Here is a 23,017-nt window from a genome sequence, read left to right on the forward strand (position 1 = left end):
ATGGTGAGGGCAGTACCGGGCCCCTCCCAGCTCCGGCTCAAGGTCCGTCTGTATCTGAGCAGGCTCCTACCCTGTGGTGGCAGCACGAGTGCCCTGCCCCGGCAGCCTCTGCTTCTTTCCCATCAGCTGCCTCTTGAGCAGCACCCTAGGATCATGGCATGTTAAGGTTCATCCAGAACACCCACCCAGTTTCCCTATTTACAGATGAAGAAAACAAGGAGGCAAAGAGAGGATGGGGTGTCTGAACCTACAAACTCAGATGAGAACACACACTGGCCCAATACTGTCTGCTTCGGGGCCTTGCCTGAGGTCACTGGACAACTGTCCCTTCTGGCACTCACCGCTGCCTACAAACTGGACTGCATGCCCCACTGCTGTGAAAGCCCCAGTCCAATCCCTAGGCTCCTCCTGGACAGATGTCAACATATAAAGTAATCCAGAAACCTCAGGTGAAATTCGACAGGGGGGACTCTTCCCTTCTCGTAAAGGTTAATTATAACAGGAAACATTTCAATCCAAAAAGTGACCCCGCAACAGTGGACTGTTGGGACCAATGATGACCCATGGGGGACACTTCATGGATATTTGCACAGTCTTAAAGTATCTTCCCCCAAATATTAATGTGAATAAAAATATTATGAATTACTGAGGTGGTTTTAAAATATGACTACAAATCGTTTGATAACTCCTTCTTCCAGGAGGTGGAGTTTAAATCCCCTCCTCTTTGGGCTGGAATTAGTGATTCTCTTCTAATGAAAAGATCCTTGCTGGGACCAGGGGTGGTCTCAAACTTGGACAGTAGCTTGGAGCACCCCACACAGACAGCTTACCCCAGGCTCACCCCCAGTAGGAGCCAACGGTTCCTTTTCCTCAGCCCGGGAAAGATACTGGGCTGCTGATGAGGTTTCTCCAGGATTCTCTTTTTTCCCTTTTTTCTAGGCCTTCATAATCTGTCTCACTTAAACTAGGGACTGCTGAAGTCTCACTTCCCCTTTCTTTGCGGAATGCATGCCTGCTGTGCAGAGCTCTGCCCCTCCCTGACCCTATCCTTTTGGGCATCACCTTCCCCGTTTGCCTGGTGGCTTGAGGTTCCCCTTGTTCTCCCTCTGTGGGTCTCCCCTCCCGAACACTGCTGCTAAGGGTTTAGATAAAATCTATAAAATAATTGGAGAAAAAAGATAAAAGCATAATATTCACTATACTAACTTTCGTAAACATGACATAGTTTTCATTTGTTCAAAATTTTTAAAAATGTATCTCCTAGTACATCTGTTTATGTAAGTCCAGCAATGTGCTGTGAGAATTTTTCTATGGGTTTTATACTTGTTGTTGCTGTTGAGAAGAGAAGCATTTTTCCCATTACAGTTAACAGATTATTGCTGTTATATGATTGCTCCTCGTGTATGTACACCCACAAGTTTACTGAGCTCGCATAAATTCTAGTACTGCCATACTTTTTTTTCTTCCAAGTTTTTAAATTCCAATTAGTTAACATTTAGTTTCAAGTGTAGGACTTAGGGATTCAACACTTATAACACCACCCAGTGCTCATCACAAGTGCCCTCCTTAATACTCATCGCCCATTTAACCCAACACCCCCACCCTGTCCACCTCTCCTCCAGGAACCTTTAGTCTGTTATTTATAGTTATAGAGTCAGTTTTATGGTTTGCTTTTTTCCCTTAAGTTCATCTGTTTTGTTTCTTAAATTCCACATATACATGAAATCATGCAGTATAGGTCTTGACTTATTTCATTTAGTGTAATACACTCTAGCCCCAACCACATCATTACAAATGGCAAGATTTCATTCCTTTTTATGGCTGAACAATATACCACTGCATACATATACACACGCACGCGCACGCACACACACACCCCTCACAACTTCTTTATCCATTCATCAGTTGATGGACACTTGCGCTTTTTCCATAATTTGGCTATTGTTGATCATGCTGTTATAAACATCTGGGCGCATGTAACCCTCCGAATCAGTATTTTTGTATCATTTGGGTAAATGCCTAGTAACCACATTTGTTTTTTATTCGTATGTAATTATGTTGTTTATTCTAAAAACGCTTTTTCTTCCTATTACCAGTTACACTTTAAATATATATTTCATGCTTTATTGCACTGGCAACCAATGCCAGAATAATGAATATCATCTTTTTTTTATTTTAATAGAAATCTCTAGCATTTCCTATATCATGTATGATGTTAGAAGCTGGTTTAAGATATATGTATATGCTAAGGATATATACACATATTTTTTTTTAGTTTACAATCACTTAAATCATGCTAAAAAAATATCCTATTTTTCTAAGAATTTTAATTTTTAAATTAAGAATGGGTATGTATGTGGTTTATCTTACTGTAACAACTGACTGACTATAGGGTCTATTTACAGACTTCCTAAAAAACATGACTATATTCCTGGAATAAGATGTTATTCCAACATTCTGAATGTTTCTATTAGAGTTTCTTTTCTAACTTTTTCATGTTCTTTATCATCAGTTTTTTTTTTTTTAAAGATTTTATTTATTTATTCATGAGAGACACAGAGCAAGAGAGAGAGAGACAGAGACACAGGCAAAGGGAAAAGCAGGCTCCATGCAGGGAGCCCGACGTGGGACTCGATCACAACCCAGGCCGAAGGCAGCACCAAACCGCTGAGTCACCCAGGTTGTCCCAGATCAGGTTTTTTTTAAATCGTATAACTAGAGTAGCTATTCTACTAGAGAATAGCTAGTGTGTGATAGCAATTACGTAACACGGAAATTATCTGATATTTGTAAATTTAAGTAAGTTCACTAGTAAAATTGCAATACCAACTCATTATCTCATGGTAAGAGGGGGAAAATCCCAACAGATGAAGTTACACAGTTTATAGAGAAGGAAGGGAGGAGAGTCTTTGAAACGGTAGTATTACAGTGTACTAACATTTCTACAGCTCCTGCTAGAGACAGCCTCTCCCTAAGGGATCACTTTCCCTTTGAACTACTTCACCAACTCTACAATACTTTCCTGATGCTGAGACTTAGCCCTCACTTTGTTGTTTTGCTTTGTCCTATTGCACCAGAAATACTTCTCCATCTTTTCAAACAGCGTTATATAGGAGGGGAAAGAAAGCTTTGGTTTTTCCTTGACTGAACCCCAAACCAACCTTACCTGTCCATTTCCCACCACCCCCCTGTGTGTGTGTGTGTGTGTGTGTGTATTTTTTCACAATGCTGCAGAGAAAACAATCTGAAAACATCAATGACATACAACAGTAGGTGCTTATAGCTAGCTCTTACTGTTAGATATGGTGGTCAGATACAACTCTGCTGATCCTGGATGGCCTTACTTACCCTGGTATAATTATCACCCTGCAGTCAAGCTGGTTGTTTGCTGTCAATTTAGGAGATTAGCTGTCACAGGGGCCCAAGGAAGCAGCCTTCTGGTCAGGGTAAGGAGCAAGAATTGCCAAGTGAGCCATTTAAACATGTCCCAGGTAGAAAGGGAGGCAAGAGACAGAGGAGAAACTTCATGGCTGGGTATGACTCAGGAGGAAGTGACAATTTGGAAACTGTGTTCCACATCTCTGCCTTTTAGTGAGTCAGAAATATAGGAAAATAGAGGTTAGGACTATACAGAGTAACATCCATTAGAGGTGCAGCCTTCTCCATGTCAGCAATAAGTCGGGGCAAGTCTGAGTTCAAGGTTTTGCCATCACCAGCTGCCTGATCTTGGGCAGGCTCTATACCCCTTAGAACACTAATTTTAAAAACAAAACAAAACAAAAAAACACAAGGGGGTGGACAAATCTCAGTGATTTCTAACACCAACACTCCATGGCTATTGACTTTGTTACCAAGCTAAACTTTCTTCACATGCATTCATTCCTCAGGTCACCTTGTAGTATGACTGCTCACAATTTTAACAATCAGAATAATCCCAATAGCAGGGTCTTAAACTCAACCTCTCGAGATGGGTATCCCACCACTTTAGATGACCAAAAGCTGGGAAAGGATTCCTATTCTATCAAAGTGCCTTCAGGGGAAGGCAAATTTTTCAGAACAGCGCAGGTTCACTTGTGATTAAAGAAAGACCCAAATCCATTTCAAGCAATAATGTCGTTGAATTCACTCATACTTTGAATTATCATCATTTCCTCCACTGCAATTCTTTTTTTAAAGATTGAACTTATTTTTTGAATAAGTGATACATGCACACGGAACTAAACTCATAAGCTACAAATAATATAGACTAAGAAGTTTCCCTATCACCCCTAGTCCTAAGATACTCAATTACCCTCTCCAGTGATAGCCATAGTTACCAGTATTCTAGAATAGTAAGTGCCAGCACTTTTGTGAATGTGTGTACCCACGGGCATGCACCACATACACAAACACTACTCTTTTTAAACTAATAAATGGCACTGTACTAAAAACACTGTTTTGTATCTTGCTTTTCTCCCTCTTCATGGTACATCTCAGGTATTATTTCATACAGAGCTGCCTTGTTCTTTTAAAGGACTATATTGTATTCTGCTGGATGGACATGCTATTATTTAGCCAGCCTATCAATGAATATTTAGGTTGCTTCCAGTATTTTGGTATTTTAAACAATGCTATTATGAGTGAATTTGTACACAGGCCATTTTGCACAGATGTAAGCATATCTGTAGGATGAATTCCAGCAAGTGGATTGTTCGGCATTTTTAACTCAGACAGTGGATAACTGTGCATTTGTAACTCGGATAGATAACATCAAACCACCTTCTAAACACGTAAAATCAGGGGTTGGCAAATTATGATCCACAGACCAAATCCAGCCCATGAGCTAAAAATGTTTTTGCGTTTTTATAAGTGTTGTTTAAAAAAGGGGGGGGGGAGAGAAGAATATATGACAGACCTCATTTGACCTGTAAAGCTTAAAATATTTACCGTCTGGACCTTCACAGAAAGTTTGCTCATCCCTCCACTAAGCCAATTTACATTCCCCCATTAGCAATGTCTGGCAGTAGTTCTCCACTATTTCAGCTGTAATCTTTGGTCAAATTGAGATTTAAAGTAACGCTCCATGTTTTGTTTCAGTTGAAGAAAAAGTTGAAGCATCTTTAACATTTATGTACTGGCTCTGTGATTTTTCCAGGGCAAAACGCAGCCGTTTCAGGATGCAAACATCAATTGACATTTGAATTTGTCACCTCATGGTCACAAGTGGCAAGAAAAGGTTAGAATCCCCAGCTGTCAGAATTGAAAACAACTTTAAAGGTTATGTGGTCTGAACATTATGGATTTTGTGTGCCATTGAAATTTCAAAAACAATTTAAAGGATTAAAGCAATATTGCCAACTTTTTATCTTGCCAAGTCATTAAAATATAGAAACAATCCAAATACCATCTACTGTGACCACTGCTTCATAAAAGAAAGAAATTTAACACCAAAAAGTAGGACATACTCAATCCTAGAATAAAGGAGAGTTCATTAAACTGAGTCTACTTAGTTTCATAACAAGCCAACCACAGTCATTTACTTTCTGCCAATTTTGCCACAGACAGAAAAATTCCATGTCAAACCCATGTTTGGGAACCAACCTCACTGTTTTCTAAACAATCTAAAGCTTTCACATCCAAATGACAGGCTCCAGATTCAATTCCAATGACAATAAATTTGTGGCCAATTCAGAACAAGAATTCAGGACTTCTGCCCCCCAGTCTCCTATCTTCCTGTCTTCTCCTTAATCCACAATTCCTTGTGTGTCCAGAAAAACAGCACAACTGGTCCAACCAACACCTCAGTTCACTCACGGCCTTCCACTTCTCACTGCCCTTGGGTCTTAGGTCTGATCTGCTCATGTCCTCAACCAAAATGAGTTTTTAGTCTTCTTCATGGGGGTAGGTGTGCAACAAACAACAATAATAGAAAACTTCCTCATTCTGAGTAGCTGGAGAATTCTACGTTCGTGTAGGCCCAAACAACATTCATCCATCTGCTGTGAATATGTCTCTCTCCCACTGACCCTTATAAACAGCGTCTACCTCACTCTCTTCCTTTTTGCTGCCAGAGCCTGGCCTTTCCTACAGTCCTATGGTGGACACAGAGGGGAGACTCGAGAAGAACATGAGTGAGGTTTTACTGGCACTTCAGAATTAATCAGTTGTGATGGTTCATTTTAAGTGTCAACTTGACTGGGCTAAAGGATCCTCAGGTGGCTGGTGTTTCTGGAAAAGACAAGCAGGCATCATTCAACCAGTTTGAGGGCCAGAACAGAAGAGCAGAGGAAGGGCAAACTCACGCTCTCTGCTGGGGCCGAGACATCCATCTTCTCTTGCTCTTGGACATCATGCTGGCACTCCAAATGCCCTGGATTCAGACTCAGATCAAGACATCAGCCAAGGATGCCTGGGTGGCTCAGCGGTTGGGCGTCTGCCTTTGGCTCAGGGTGTGATCCCATGGTCCCAGGATCAAGTCCCGCATCGGGCTCCCTGCATGGAGCCTGCTTCTCCCTCTGCCTATGTCTCTGCCTGCCTCTCTCTCTGTGTCTCTCATGAATAAATAAAATAAAATCTTAAAAAAAAAAAGACATCCCATCAGCCAGCGGCCAGGCCTTTGGACTCAGGCTGATTTATACCATGGGCTCTCCTGGTTCTCCAGTCTGCAGACAGCACACTGTAGACTTCTCAGCTCCATAACTGCATGAGCTACTGCCTTTAATAAACCTCTCTCTCTCTCTCTCTCTCTCTATATATATATATATATATATATATACACATAGACACACACGCATATGCTGTCTGGACCTTCACAGGTTATATATATATGTATATATATATATCCTATTGGTCTGTTTCCCTGGAGAACCCTAATATGTCAGCTTCCCCTGAATTTCAGAACCAAGGTAACTTCAATGGATGAGAGAACCACTACATCTATATCATGTCCAAGTCCTCACCTTCCTCTGCCCTCCCTGGGCCCCTTTCATTCAATATTCCACTTTCTTCTGTGTGCCAGGCACTGCTGGTTTTCCCCTAACATAAAGTCAGCCTCCTTTTGCACCACCTACAATGTGGGCACAGCACTCCTTCTGGCCCAGCTACGTCAGCCTCTACCACTTGGCCAGCCAGACTCTGGTCCTTGCCCTGTTGTCTCCAGCTGTCCCTACAGCTAAAGCTAACTGATGCTCAGGGCTGCAAAGCTCCTTGTAGTCCTTTTGGCATCAAGAAAAGAATGCATTTGAGCAGTCAAATTAACATTAACTAACTAATGTTAGTCAAACTAACATTAATTTAGTAAATATGATACTAGCTCGATCCATTTTATTTTCAATTAAGATTTTAGTTTTCACACAGCAGGCCTTTAAAAGAAATTTCAGGCCTGAGAGTAGGTCACTGAGAATGTACAGCACCTATTTCAGTGAGCCAAATAGCAGGACTTTTGCTGTCATTCAGGTGTTTTTTCACTCAAGTCTTCCTGTCACTCATAGTTCCAATGTAAACTGAAAATAATTCTCTTCTCTCCCAACATTGAACCCTCCACTAATTACTACCTCAGTTTTTTAATTCTCTTATTATGCATTTTAATAGGACTAGTAATTCAAGAAAGGAAACTAAGTAGCGGATGGAATATTTTGTTCTTTGTCAAATAGGCTGTGGCCAAAACACAAATTCTCACCAAGAAATGAAACAGGTATCCCAAGGAGATGGGACACAGGGAAAGGGGATGTGATCTCTGCCAGTGTTTCATGCTTTCCTCAAAATGACCTCTTCCTGTTTTGGCAGCAGGATCTGGATAATATCACATCTCTATAAATCACCTCGGTCATGCAGATATGATTCAGTTATTTATCCCCCAGAACCACAGGATGTGGATTGATTTAGATTTGACATTTGGAGATAGATGAGGAAGCCAGCCCTACAGAACGTCTGCTTCCTTGCTTGGGTACACAAAAACCATCTTGCCTATGACATAAAGGTGTCAAGCTTCCTGGCCTGAAGCGTGCATTTCCCAGGCATCTCTCCTTAAAAAGAATGAGGTAGATGGCATAATTCAAACAAGTCCTCAGAGTCATGCAATGGCAGAGACAGAAGACACCAGAGAGGTTCTAAGAAAAGCCAGGAGCTAAATGGACACATTAACCGAATGACATGAAAACATGGCAGATGTATACATAAATGCAGCAAATACATAAATGTGGTTCCCATCTGTCCAGGTTTGTGACATGCCCCATGGTCAGTGCATGTTCTCAAAACGTCATTCATTCATGCATTCACTCATTCAGTCAACAGGTTCTGAGTACTTACTGTAGTCAGGCAGGAGTACTAAGCGCAGTGGATATGATGGGGAACTAGATACCCCTTCATCTAGTTTACAGCCTGGTTAATAAACAAAATTAAAACAGCTTCCCATTAAAAAAATTACCAAAGAGGCAGGAAGGATGGAGGGGAGAAGGGACACACTGATACTCTGGACAGTTGAAAATTACCATATACAGCTGACCCCAGAACAACAGAGCACAGGCCCACTTACAGGTTGTTTTTGTTTCTGTTTTTGTTTTAATAAATACAGTACTGGGCAGCCCGGGTGGCTCAGCGGTTTAGCGCCACTTTCAGTCCAGGGCCTGATCCTGGAGACTTGGAATCGAGTCCCACATCGGGCTCCCTGCATGGAACCTGCTTCTCTCTCTGCCTCTCTCTCTCTCTCTCTCTCTCTCTGTGTGTGTGTCTCTCATGGGTAAATAAATAAAATCTTTAAAAAATAATAAATAAATAAATAAATAAATAAATAAATAAATAAATACAGTACTGTAAATGTATTTTCCTTATAATTTTCTTAGCATTTTTTTCTCTTACTTTACTGTAAGAATATAGTATATAGCCAGGACACTTGCACCCCAGTGTTCATAGCAGCAATGTCCACAATAGCCAAACTGTGGAAGGAGCCACGATGTCCATCAAAAGATGAATGGATAAAGAAGATATGATCTATACATACAATGGAATGCTACTCAGCCATCAGAAAGGATGACTACCCACCATTTGCTTCTACATGGATGGAACTGGAGGGTGTTATGCTGAGTGAAATAAGTCAATCAGAGAAAGACAGTCATCATATGGTTTCACTCATATGTGGAATATAAGAAATAGTGAAAGGGACCATGAGGGAAGGAGGGGAACTGAGGGGAGAAAAATTAGAGAGGAAGACAAACCATGAGAGATTCCTAACTCCAGGAAACAAAGGGCTGTGGAAGGGGAGGAGGGTGGGAGGATGGGGTAACTGGGGGACGGGCACTGAGGAGGGCACTTGATGGGATGAATACCAGGTGTTACACTATACGTTCGCAAACTGAATTTAAATTTTAAAAAGGGAGGAAAAAAAAGAATACAGTTTATAGTACACACAACACATAAAATATGTGTTAATTGACTTATGTTACCAGTAAGGCTTCTGGTCAATAGTAGGCTATTAGGAATTTGGGGAGAGTTCAAGTTATACACAAATTTTTGACTGTAAGGTCTCAGTGTCCCTAACCCCCATGTTGTTCAAGGATCAACCATACATGGACTCTCAACCTGCATATAAGTAGACTTACCTGTAAGTACCTGTAAGCAGTCCACTTATAAAAGAGTAACCAAAATAATCCTGTTCATTCAGAAAACCAGCCATGTGCTAGTCACTGTACGGAAAGCTGGTTTACAAAACAAATTCCTATCCTTACCGAGCTCACAATCTGAGAAGATGACCAAATTTACCAAGAGCTGCTATCTAGCTGCCAGCAAAGGCTTTAAGGAAGGGTGGAACAAGGAGGGGGTTGGGCAGGGAGTCTGGCTGGAAGGGGAGCAGCCCAAAGATGTGGGGCTGGGTCCTGGGGACTGAGGCAGGCAATGCCAGGCAGGTGCGGGGCTGGGGAGTTCACTTCAGCTGGAGGGAACAGCAAGTACATTCTCAACTGGAAATAGTGCCTTCGGGGTGAACAGAAAATGCTTCTGGGCAGCAGCCAGAGAGAAGCCTAGAAAGGGAAACAGAAGCCCTGTCTCGAAGGGCTCTGAAGGCCCTGGCAGCAGAGCTGGACATTATCTTGTAAGGCGATGGAAGGCCTCTGCTGTATGTTCAGCACGACTGGATTAAATGATTTGATTTGCCTGCTGAAACATTACTCAGGCTGAGGTTGCTGCACTTCACACATTTCCAAAGGTGTGGCTGAGGGCAGGAGGACTGGAGGGAGGGAGACCAATCCGGGTGCGCAAAGACAGTAGAGAGTAGAGGGGACAATAACCATCATTTGTTCTTTCTAGCTTGATTCCAAATCAAAGAGAGTTTAATTGAAAATGAAAGAAACTTATCTAAAAAGAGGTCCTACATTACAACTCAGCCTGCTCTTTCCACTTAAATTAAAAAAACCCAAGTAGAATCATATTACAAGAGGAATAAAACTGCTTGTGTCTTTTGACCTGGTAATTCCATTAAGGGATTCCTAAGAAAACAACCTAGATGAGAGAGAAATAACTTTCTTCAAGGATGTTTTTAAATGTGCTACTCAAAGAGCCAACAAATGAAAATAATCCAAACATCTAAAAATACGGGATGGTTTAAATCAAATGTCCTCTATCAACACGACTAAATATTATACAAATGTTAAAATAACTATGGCCACGTATGGGAGGAAAAAAATCAGATTCCAAAACAATATACATCTGACCCATGATCAACAACATCACACGCTTTTGAACTGCACAGGCCCACTCACATACACATTTTTTAAAATGTGATACTGTAAACATATTTTCTGTTTCTTATGGTTTTCTTAATAACCTTTTCTCTAGCTTACTCTATTGTAAGAATACATGACATAATACATATACAAAATAGCATTAATCATGTTATTGGCTAAGTTTTGGGGGAGTCAAAAGTTATTTGTAGATTTGCAAATGCATGGAGAGAGGGAATGTCAGCATCCCCTGCATTATTCAAGGGTTGGCTGTAAACACAACTACTACAACCTAAGTGTCTACTATGTGTCGGGCCCAAGGTTAGATTCCGGGAATACGAAAATAAGATGTGGTCCCTGTCCTCCAAGATGTGAGTCCACTGGGAAAGCCAGACTCACATTATTACAACAATGTGAGGAATTCTCAACGAAGTTGGGCACCATGAGAGCCCAGAAGAGGATCTGCTTGACTTAGAGCTAACACACCAACAAACACAAATATAGACACTAAAATCAATGGCAGAACTCGGTTACAAATCTGGATGACCCAAACATGTACATGTTAGTTTTGCTGGATTATCCTGAGCATGAACAGAAACCATAGGACACTCACATCCCCAAGAACATCTGCATGGAGCGCCTTCAGAATCCTTGGACTCTGGTTTGAGAAACAAGATCTAAACACAGGAGGGGCGGCAGTGGAAGGGAAAGACAAAGATTCACCTAACAATATTTAGGTTCTGATGAGAATTGAGAGAGAGAAAGTCAGAGATGATGTCAAAGGCGGAAGCCTCAACATCTGGAAGAATGGCAATGGGGCTCCCCCAAATAAGAAACCTAAAAGGAGGATCTGGTTTGAGTGAGAAAATAAGTTTCATTTTTGAGAGTTTGAGGAACTTTGGGAGAAGAAGGTAGAGGTATTCAAAATTTTGCTGGAAATTTATCTCTGGAGATTTGGAGCCAACAGGCAGAGACTCAGCAACCAAAGTCATCTTCTGGAGATCGCTGAAGATAGAAATGAACGTTGAACAACAGGTATGAACATATTCAACATTACTAAACGTAGAAGATATATCCCTTTTAGTCCCTCAAATATTTCGTAAGCATTTACTTACTTTCAAAGTAGTATATCCATCAAATTAATAAAATTATGGAATAATAAGAGAAAAATAATTAATAAACTATGGAATTAAAGGGTCACCTATACACACAGATTCAATATATCAACCTCGTATTTTTCCATGGAAAATATTCTCAGATGCGTGGGTGGCTCCCAGGGTCCTGGGATCAGGTCTCACATTGGGCTCCTCCCCCTCGGAACAGGGAGCTTTCTTCTCTTTCTTCCTCTGCCTGCCATTCCCCCTGCTTGTGCTTGCTATCTGTCAAATAAATAAAAATCTTAAAAAAATATTCTCCCTTTTTAATTTTTTTTAAAGATTTTATTTATTTATTCATGAGAGACACACAGAGAGAGAGGCAGAGACACAGACAGAGGGAGAAGTAGGCTCCATGCAGGGAGCCTGATGTGAGACTCGATCCCGGATCTCCAGGATCACGCCCTTGGCTGGAGGCAGATGCTTACCGCTAAGCCACCCAGGTATCCCTCTCTTTTATAATAAATGTAATTTTGAAACTCAGTGGGATTAATATAATTAACATGAAAGCTAAATTTTTCTGCAGTAATATATTCATGACCATCTTGTTACCAAGCCTGTGAACTTGAGATAAGAACTGCGAGGATTCTGTCTTATATAAATGTCTAATAAGATATCTGGAAAAATAGCCAATATCTAATATTTGTAAAGGAATTTGGCAAATGGGGGAATACTTAAGCATTAGGAAATTGCAAAAGTACTCTATGAAAGCATTTGCATGTAAGTACATACTACCAAGTTCAACGTTTGGAAACGATCCAGGTTGCCAATGTGGAGGTGGATGCTTTCACTCATTTGAAACCTACAATTACTCATATGTAAATCAGTGGCAATGCAGAAAATGTGAGAAATTCAGAATCAATTTATCTTTTTACTACTACTGAGTTTCTTTTTGTGTTTGTGATCTGTATGTGCCAACATCACAATTGAGCTATTTCCATAAATAATTCAAAAAACATTTTCAATGATGATTTTTGAGTAACAAAACTGGAAAGGATATTGTCAATCTGTCGTACATTCATGGGGTGCTGAATCTCACGCTCTTCCTTTCACAAACGTGCTTCAATGCACAGAAAAAAGTGAAAACTACACTGTACACAAGAGGACTGCAAAGGGAGAGCTAAAAGGGGAGAAACACAATTTGGGTTCATACACTAGGTTGACATCAAAACACCTGTGTTCCTACTTCCACTTGCTGAAAAAGACATTCCCCAGGAGACAAAATGAAGATTAATTCTTGTTCTTTGTCATCTTCTCTCTTCTGATTTCCTTATTGTCTATGAATACAAATCCCCAGGCATTTAAGGGAGAGAATTCAAGCTAGGATTAAGCAGTATGTAAGAGTACCTACTTCTGGGTGTGTACATACTTCTGGCCTGGGTGGCTCAGTCAATTAAACATCCAGCTCTTGGTTTCAGCTCAGGTCATGATCTCAGGGTCCTGAGATTGAGCCCAGGGTCAGGCTCCTCAGTGGGCAGTCTGCTTGAGATTCTCTCTCCATCTGCCCCCCACTTCTAAAATAAAAAATAAATCATAAAAAAGAAAGGGAAGTATATGGTTTCCTTAAATCCATCAGCCAAACCTTATGAACAAAATAAAGCCACTCAAACACATAATTACCTAGGAGACCTATGAAAAATAAAGGTTTCTAGGTCCTCTCACAGAAATTCTGATTCAACAAGTCTGGGGTGAGACTGGAAATCTGTGTTTTCCCAAAGCTCCCCCACCCCCACCTACTCTCACCAACAATTCTAATAACCAGCCAGGTTTGTGAACCATCAACAAGAAATTACACTCAGACTTAGCACATGACTGTAATATGTCTTTCATAAGGACAGTATTTAGAGTTTACAAAAAGTGCCTTCACATCAACTGTTTTTTTTAAAGATTTATTTATTTATTTATTTATTTTTGAGAGAGAGAGAGAGAGAGGCAGAGATACAGGAGGAGGGAGAAGCAGGCTCCATGCCGGGAGCCCAACGCGGGACTCAATCCTGAGACTCCAGGATCGCGCCCTGGGCCAAAGGCAAGCACTAAACCGCTGAGCCACCCAGGGATCCCCCACATCAACTGTTTTATCCCCATTTCACAGATGGGGAAAATGAGGCTTATGGAGGTCCAAGGTTATATGCCTATATGCATCAGACTTCACTTCAGATGCCACAGTGTAATGCTGTCCCAACCATACTATTATTCAAGCACCAAATTTCTGAGCACCAATGAACTCTTACCTGACCTCAGGTCTTACTTCACAGAGGAGCCATGCAACCAACCAACCAACTGTGGTGCACCTGGACAATTTGTGCACCTGTCCACAGTTCAGAAAAACCATCTACATCCTCATTAACCACTTTTCACTATATAAGCACTAAAAAAAAAAAAAAATCTATTCAAAGGGAGCTTCAACACATTTGCAGAATGCACAGCTTGTAATATTCTAAAGTAATTCCATTTTATCACTTGTAATGAGAAATTATTTGAAGATAAGGAAAATAAGTGTATCCACTTCTGCAAAGAGAAACAATATCCATACTCTACTAATTTCTGTAACATTCTGCTGAATGACAATTGCTTTTTTATTTCAATGCATAAGTTTCTAGTTAATATAACTTACCAGGAACCTCAAAAGATAGGAACAAGGCTTCTTACAATTGGGAAAAGGAGGCATAAAATTTTATTTTATTTTAATTTTTAAAAATTGGTAAGGGTGTGTATGCGTCTATGAGGAGGCAGCAAGTGAGACAGGAAGGAGACGGAAATGCCTTGGTCTGGGATAGGTTTCTGGTTTTCTGTCCTCGTAGCTCTGTGTAACTTATTGAGCATGGGCTATAACAGAAAAGGCTGGTTCACATACTAGAAAACAAATTGCAGACACACCTGGAACATAGGGGAATCTCTATTTATAAATTATGGCTCACAGCCCAAATCCAGTGACTTCTTTTTTAATGGCCTACAAGTTAAGAATGGTGTTAACATTTTTAAATAATTGGAAAAATCGGAGAATATTTTATAACCTGTACAAGTTATATAATTCAGATTCGTGTCCTTAAATAAAGTTTCAATGGGACACAGCCAAACTTATTTTATGTATCATCTATGGCTGTCTTCACACGACAGTGGCAGAGTTAAGCAGTTGTGACAAGGGTCCATATGACCTATAAAGCCTAAAATATTTATTATCAGCCCTTCAAAGAAAAAGTTTGCTAATCCCTGCTTTAAGGGGAGATGTTTGGTTGCTTCCTGAAAACTGACTTTGACCTAGCCATTCCATGCTGAATATGAAAGAAAACACTGAACTTAGAATCATCTCAGATATATTTTCTTTGATACTGACCTAAAATGCATAGCACAGTCTAGATACTCTTCCTGGATGTCCCATCACTGAACTGACACCACTCCTGTGGTTTCCTAATCCAGAAGTAGGGGCAGGGTAGGGCTTCAGAACATACAGCTCCATTATTAGAATGACAGATGTCTAAAGAGAGGCAGCCAGGCATACTAATCCTGCACGGCCCTCTGCATGGGCCATGTCTGAGCCCTCCTTTCAGTACGGAATGGATAGCTTTACCCAGTCAACAAATACTGTGGCCATTTTCCCAGCACTCATATTCAAAAATAGGAAATGCAACATATAAAGTATAATTCAAATGAGAACGAATGACAGGAGCTGCTATTGACCCCCTTCCACTGAAGGCAGGAGGGTAGCTTCTCAGTGTCCAGACAGTTCTGGTCCATTACCAGCAACCTAATTTCTGCCTAATTTCTGAAGCATGAATTAGGAAGCATTTGCTATTGTTGCACCAGTCAGCTAATTCAATTGTCAGAACATTTCAAACCTCGTAATTGAGACTGGAAAAAGTGGGAGTCTCACTCCTTTGAACTGCCTGTTAGACTATTCCATGTCACAGCTTGCTTGGCAGTAGGAATAAGAAAAATTCTCCATGAGGAAATTAATGTTTATAAATACCCTAGAATGCCAAAGAATAAGCATAATGATTTAGAATAAATGTAACCAGAGTTGCTTATTATTAACTTTCCAAGTACATTTTTTAATTTGTGGCTTTATTACACACATTGATCATTGGTTCAACTTTTTTTTTTTTTTTTTGAGCATTTGATATTAGGTTTTTGTCTTTCTTGTGTATACTGGCCCAAACCTTAAAGTACTTTGCTCACATTTCAAGCATTTAATCCAGAAAAAAAAAAAAAAAGATGGCTTTGAAGAGTCAATGAAGTATATGCAAAATACGTAGTATATGCAAAATACTTAGCACAGTGCCTTGCATGTAGCAAGCATTAAGTAAATGGTGGTTTTTATATTAACAAAACATGCCAACAAAAAAAAAAAAAAAACAAAACATGCCAACAACTATGCTAGAGAAAGAAGTCTATTTTGAAGTAACACTAGCCTACAAAATAAAGATGTTCAAATGCACACAGGACCTAATTTGAGGTGACACCCTGTCTTATTTCTAAGGCTTAAGGGCCTAGTTATTGGCCAAATTTCAAAAGACCTCACATAACTATTTACATTTGTGATCAGAATCTTCCAAAGTTGGGGACACCTGGGTGGCTCTGTCAGTTAAGTGTCTGACTCTTGACCTCCACTCAAGTCTTGATCTCACAGTCGTGAGTTCAAGCCCAGCACTGGGCTCCATGCTGAACATGGAACCTACTTAAAAAAAAAAGAAAAGAAAGGAAAATAAACCTCCAGGGTCACAATTAGCAGCAATCTCACTCTCACTAAACCTTGTACTTGCAGACTGTGGCTATACTGGTTAGTTGTTGGGCTCGCTGAGGATCTGTTCTTTGAGGTTCTCTTCTGAATAAGAAGGGGCACAAGGCAACCAAGAGCAAAGGAGAACAGAGGCAAGAGATGGTGCTCCCAACAGTCTCCTCTTCTTCTCCCCAAGGGTAAAACACTGTCTAGTATGTCAGGGAACTGCAGGGTTACCTATTTAGCTAATACAAGATGAGATTCCTTTGATCATTCAGCAGGTACTGACTGAGCCCCCACCGAGGGCCTGCCATGGCTCTACACACTAGATACATCGATGAATCAAAAAAACATACTTGAGCTCACCAAAGTGGAGTGACTGACTCCACCTATGTGACATTAGTACAAATAAGGAGTAACTAAGATCTTAAAAAAAGAAAAAAAAGGGCACACACTTATACATATATGGAAACTTGACATTTGACAAAGGTGGCATCACACATGGGTGGTGAAATGACAGATACTCGGTAAGCATTGATGAAGCAACTGGTTATCTATATGGGAAAAAACTGAGCCCCTATCTCGCTTAACATTAAATTTAATTCCAAGAGGATAAATGGTCTAAATAGTAAAGGCAAAATTTGAACTTTAAATAGAAAACACAGGTGGGGCGCCTTGCTGGTTCAGTTAGTTGAGTGCCTGCCTTTGGCTCAGTTCATGATCCAGAGGTCCTGGGATCGAGTCCTGCATCGGCTCCCTGCTCAGTGGGGGAGCCTATCTCTCCTTCTCCCTGCTGCTCTGCCTGCTTGCTCATGTTCTCGTTCTCTCTGTCCCCCACCCCCACCCCCCCGTGTCAAATGGATGGGTAAAATCCAAGAAAGAGAGAGAAAGAGAGAAAGAAAGAAAGGAGGAAGGAAGGAAGGAAGGAAGGAAGGAAGGAAGGAAGGAAGGAAGGAAGGAAGGAAATGAATGAATGAACACAGATCAATTTCCTTAGCAGGCATGGAAAGATTTCTTATGGAACAAAAAGCACAAACCACAAAAAAATGAACCGATTACTTCCAATACGTTAACATTCATCAAACTATTCCATTTAGAAAAAGACACAAACTGGAAAACTCTATTTGCAGCTCAGTAAGAAAAAGTACAAAAGAAAAATGAGTAAAAGATACAAACTGATAATTCACAGAAGTGAAAACTCAAATGGCCAATGGATACATAAAAATACATTGGACCACACTCGAATACGTAAAAATATGTTCAGGGTGCCTAGGTGGCTTAGTTGATTAAGCACCCGACTCTCGATCTCAGCTCAGGTCTTGATCTCAGAGGTCATGAGTTCAAGCCCCACACTGGGCTCCAGTGCTGGGTATGGAGCCTACTTAAAAAAAAAAAAAAAAAAAAAAAAAAAAGTTCAATCACCAGAGAACCACAAATTAAAATCATGATGAGACATTTGACTTGTGTCAGATTGGCAAATAAATTTAATGTGTAACAGTACCACATGTTCGGTAAAAATATAGGCCATTCATAAGCTGCTCATAAACCTCTTTGGAGGGAAGTATAGCAGTAGGTGACCTGACAGTATGCTTGCCCTACAGTCCCTCTACTCCACCCCTACGTGCCCTAGCACCCACAAACAATACATATACAAGGGCCGAGCAGCACAGCTTTGAAATAACCTAAATATATGGCAAAAACAGAAAGGACAACTTAATTATGTAGTATTCCGTTACATGAATATACTTAGTTCTAAAAATGCACAATGAGCTACTGATATCAGATGGATAAATCTCATATACGACGTTGAGCCAAAAATCATATGTGTGTGTATATATGTTGTGATATATATACATATAAAGTTTAAAGACATGCAAAATAATAGCAAAATAATAGCACCGCTTAAGGATATATGCATATGTAATAAAAATATTAAAGTGCATAGATATGTTAAATTCAGGACAGAAGCTTCCTCTGCTTGGCAGGAAAGTACTGGGAGAGTGCCATCTCTACTGGGGGTTTTTTTCCTTTGTATTAGGATCTTTCATTGAGGTATAATTTACATAGAGTGATATGGATCTTAAGTGTACAGTTCAAGGAGTCTGACACACACACCATGTAAGCCACAAATCAAGAAGTGAAAATTTTCAGCACCCCAGGAAATTCCTTCATGCCCCTTTCTAATCAGTCCTCACCAGCAACCACTATTTTGATTCTTATCACCATGATTTGGTTTTTCCTGTTCTAGAACTTCACATATATGCAACCACAGAGTGTGCACTCTTTTGTGTCTAGTCTGAGATCCATCCGTGTTCATGCATAAACAGAGTCTGTCCTTTTTTTTAAAGATTTTATTTATTCAGAGAGAGAGAAAACATGCAAGTGGGGAGAGAGGCAGAAGGAGCGAATCCCAAGCAAACTCCCTGCTGAACAGAGCTCCACGTGGGACTCAGTCCCACAACCCTGAGATCATGACCTGCGCAAAAACCAAGAGTCAGATGATTAACTGACTGAGCCACCCAGGCGCCCCTAGTCTGTTCCTTTTTATGGCTGAGTAGTATGTGTTCTATTTTATAAATGCACTACAGTTTATCTTCATCATTTTTTATTTTTAAATTGCGGTAGATACATAAATGTCGATGTATTATTCTTTATGCCTTTTTTGTATTAATTTAATATATTAAATATTTCCCCTTTTAAAAAGTATAAGCTGGGCAGCCCTGGTGGCTCAGCAGTTTAGCACCGCCTTCAGCCCAGGGTGTGATCCTGGAGACCGGGGATCGAGTCCCATGTCGGGCTCTCTGCATGGAGCCTGCTTCTCCCTCTGCCTGTCTCTCTCCTCTCTCTCTCTCTCTCTCTCTCTCTCTAATAAATAAATAAAATCTAAAAAAAATTTTTTTTAAAAAGTATAAGTCACAGAGTGCTAGAGATTCTCTAGGACATAAACCTATGGGTAAAACAGCTGGGTTGTAGATTATGTATATTGTCAACTCTACTACACGTTGCAGATTCCAATTTACGACCACAGTCCTACTGAATCAGCAACTTAAAAGGTGTTGCCCAGAAAATGTTCATTTTTAACAAGCTCCCTAAGTGATTCTTTTGCACATGTTGGTTTTTTTTTCTTTTTGGTATAACATGTTTTATAAACCACTGTTTATAAATACAATATGTATTCTCTGTGTTCTGTAACTCTAATGGCTTCAATCATTACTGCCTATATGCCAATAATTCACACATTTTTATCTTTAAATAACACTTTATCCTGCACTGTAGACCTCAGTAATCGTCCCCTGTAACTCTCTCTACATGAGTGGCCCCCTGGTTGCTCCAACTCCAAGTACACAAACAGAGGCAGTCTGCCCAGGGCCTACTTCTCAGCCTTCTCCAGAGGTTTAGGTCTCAGTTCGTAGCACCACCATGTTTTTACCAAACCAGAAACCTGAGAGTCTGTCATTCTGCAATCCTCTCCTCCTTTATCCTCCACATCCTATTTGTTACTAAGGGTTGTTCATTCTACTGCTAAAACAGCTCTTGAATAGAACAGGCGTCTCCGTTGCCTCTCCATCTCCTTAGTCCAGGTCATTCTGGGTCATTGCTGCAGCCTCCTAACTAGTCTCTCTACCTCCGATCTCACTCCTCCAGTCCATTCCCCCCTACCTTGTGGCCAAAGGAACCTTCTGAAACAAACACTGGATTTTCAAAAATGTGCTTAGGACCTCTCAATGGCTTTTCATTGTCTTTGGGACACTCAACATAACTTACAGAGCCTTTCATGGTCTGGCATCCCCCTACCTTTCCAACCTCAGCTCTTGCCATAACTGCCTTGCTCTCCATCCTTTTAGCTACTCTGAATGTATCTCGCTTCCCTAAATGCACCATTCCTCCCTCTCCTTTTGCATATGTTGTTCATTCTACCTGGAATGCAATCCTGCTTCTCTTTCCCTGGCTGCCCCTGCTCATCCTTCAAGTCTCAGCTGAGCAGTCACTTCCTCTAGAAGGCTTTTATGAGCCCCCCAGACTAGGTAAGGAAATCCCGCTACAATACCCTAGCAACTTGTTTTCCCTTTGCAACAGATTATATCATAATTCACAAAACTGTTCATTTTCTCAGAAAGACTACAAATTCTGTGAGATCAGGGTCATGCTTACCCACAATGGATTCCTAGCACAAAGTACAAAGTCCATTTTAAATAAATAAAATCTTTTTTAAAAAAAGAAAGATATATATTATATGCAACATTTATGTTTTACTCTTCCACTGCTGTGGCAATCCTCATCTGCCACCAGAGAAAAAGTCCATCAAAAGCAGCAAGAAGTACATGCAGAAGAATGAAACCAGACCACTTGCTTTCACCACACGCTAAAATAAACTCAAAATCCAGTAAAGACCTAAATATGAGACCTGAAATCACAAAAATCCTTGAAGAAAAATAGGCAGTAATTTCTCTGACATCAGCTGTAGCAACACATTTCTAGATGTGTCTCCTGAGGCAAGGGAAACAAAAGCAAAAATAAACTACTGGGACTATACCAAAATAAAAAAGCTTCTGCACAGTGAAGGAAACTGTCAAAACTGAAAAGCAACCTATAGAATGGGAGAATATATTTGCAATCGACATATCCAACAGAGGGTTAACATCCAAAACATATAAAGAACTTATACAACAAAACACCAAGAAAACAAAAAATCAAATTAAAAAATGGGCAGAAGACATGAACAAGGATTCCTCCAAAGAAGACATCCAGATGGCCAGCAGACACATGAAAAGATGTTCAACATCTCTCATCAGGGAGGTGCAAATCAAAACTACAACCTCACACTGTCATAATGGCTAAAATTAAAAACACAAGAAACAACAAGTGTTGGCGAGGATGTGGAGAAAAAGGACCATCTTGCACTGTTGGTGGGAATGTAAACTGGTGCAGCCACTGTGGAAGACAGTGTGGAGGTTCCTCAAAAAGTTAAAAGTAAAACTACCCTATGGTGCAGTAATCACACTACCGGGTATTTGCCCAAAGAATACAAAAACACTAATTCAAAGGGATAGATGCACCCCTATGTGTATAGCAGCATTATTTACAATAGCCAAATTATGGTAGCAATTCAAGTGTCCATTGATTGAGGAATGGATAAAGAAGATGTGGGGTGTGTGTGTGTGTATGTGTATGACAGAATATTATTCAGCCGTAAGAAAAATGAAATCTCACCATTTGCAACAACATGGACGGAACTACAGAGTTCTATGCTAAGTGAAATAAGTCAGTCAGTGAAAGACAAAGGCCATATGATTTCATTCATACGTGGAATTTAAGAAACCAAACAAATGAGCAAAGGAAAGAAAAAGAGACATAAACCAAAAAAATGGACTCTAACGATAGAGAACAAACTGATACTCCAGAGGACAGTTGTGGGTGGGTGGGTGGGTGAACTAGGTGAAGGGGATTAGAAGCACACTTATGAGTACTGAGCAATGCACAGAAGCATTGAATCACTATATTATGCATCTGAAACTAATATAACACTGTATGTTAACTACACTGGAATTAAAATTAAAACGTTTAAGGGAGGGAGGACAAGAAATGGCGAGACTCAGAACTAGCCAGCGTGATTCTCAAACCTTAAAAAAAAAAAAAAGGAGCCCTATGTATTTTTCAACAGTGTCACACCTCAGTTACAAGAGAGGCACAACGCTTGAAATCTCGTTAGGATTACAATGATTGAATGGAAAGGCTTTTGGCAAAAGGATCGAACGTTTATATTTTTTGTGGTGGGATTTTCAGTCTAAGGCACAGCTGGGTACACTCAGCTGCTGCCAAGGATGGAGGCTGTGTGTGAATTCACCAGCAGTTCACCTAGAGCAAAAGCTCTCAATTTTAAATCCCAAACCCTCCAACTCACTTTTTGGGGGACATAAATATTAAAAACACAAATTCTGATGCCAGAATGCCTGCTTTAAAATCCCTGCTACATGATTCATTAGCTGTGGTATGCTGAGCAAATTACTTAGCCATTCAGCGTCTAACTTCCTCATCTGAAAATGGGAATAACACAGCACTTATTTCACAGGTGTGTTGTGAGGATTAAATGAGTTAAATACACATAAGGCACTTAGAGTAAGGGCTCAGCGCGTGTTCAACATATCTGGGGGGATACAACTAGGTTTAGAGAGGGAAGGACGTGAGACAGAACAGAGAAAACAGAAGCAAAAGAAATGTGCTATGTAATGATAACTGAGCGACTTGAATTCACTATCTTTCAAACCCCGAAAAACCTTTAATGCAGGTTAACCAGTCCAAGTCGAGGGCCTAGTAAATAGCTGAGCTGGATTAGGATCCAAGTTGTCTGTCTCCAGACACCAAGCCCTGAACCACTAAGAAATACTGTTTCCCATCTTCATATCTGGCCTTGGGGAATGGAATTCCATCCCCAAGGTTGTAAAGGAGAAAGGGAA

General features: G+C 40.4%; 1 protein-coding gene across 14 annotated transcripts in view; it reads right to left on the reverse strand.

The window, feature by feature from the left end:
* TMCC3 (transmembrane and coiled-coil domain family 3) overlaps window positions 1-23,017 on the reverse strand; it is a 254,360-nt gene that overhangs the window by 225,699 nt on the left and 5,644 nt on the right. The window contains exon 2 of one of the 14 annotated variants that reach the window (XM_072724594.1): window positions 13,197-13,359. The exons of the other annotated variants lie outside the window; for them this stretch is intronic. The gene's annotated coding sequence lies outside the window, so the exon portion shown is untranslated. The remainder of the gene's footprint in view (window positions 1-13,196; window positions 13,360-23,017) is intronic. 14 annotated transcript variants of the gene reach the window in all.

This window comes from Vulpes vulpes, chromosome 10 (assembly GCF_048418805.1).
Source record: "Vulpes vulpes isolate BD-2025 chromosome 10, VulVul3, whole genome shotgun sequence".
In the NCBI taxonomy this organism is placed as follows: Eukaryota; Metazoa; Chordata; class Mammalia; order Carnivora; family Canidae; genus Vulpes; species Vulpes vulpes.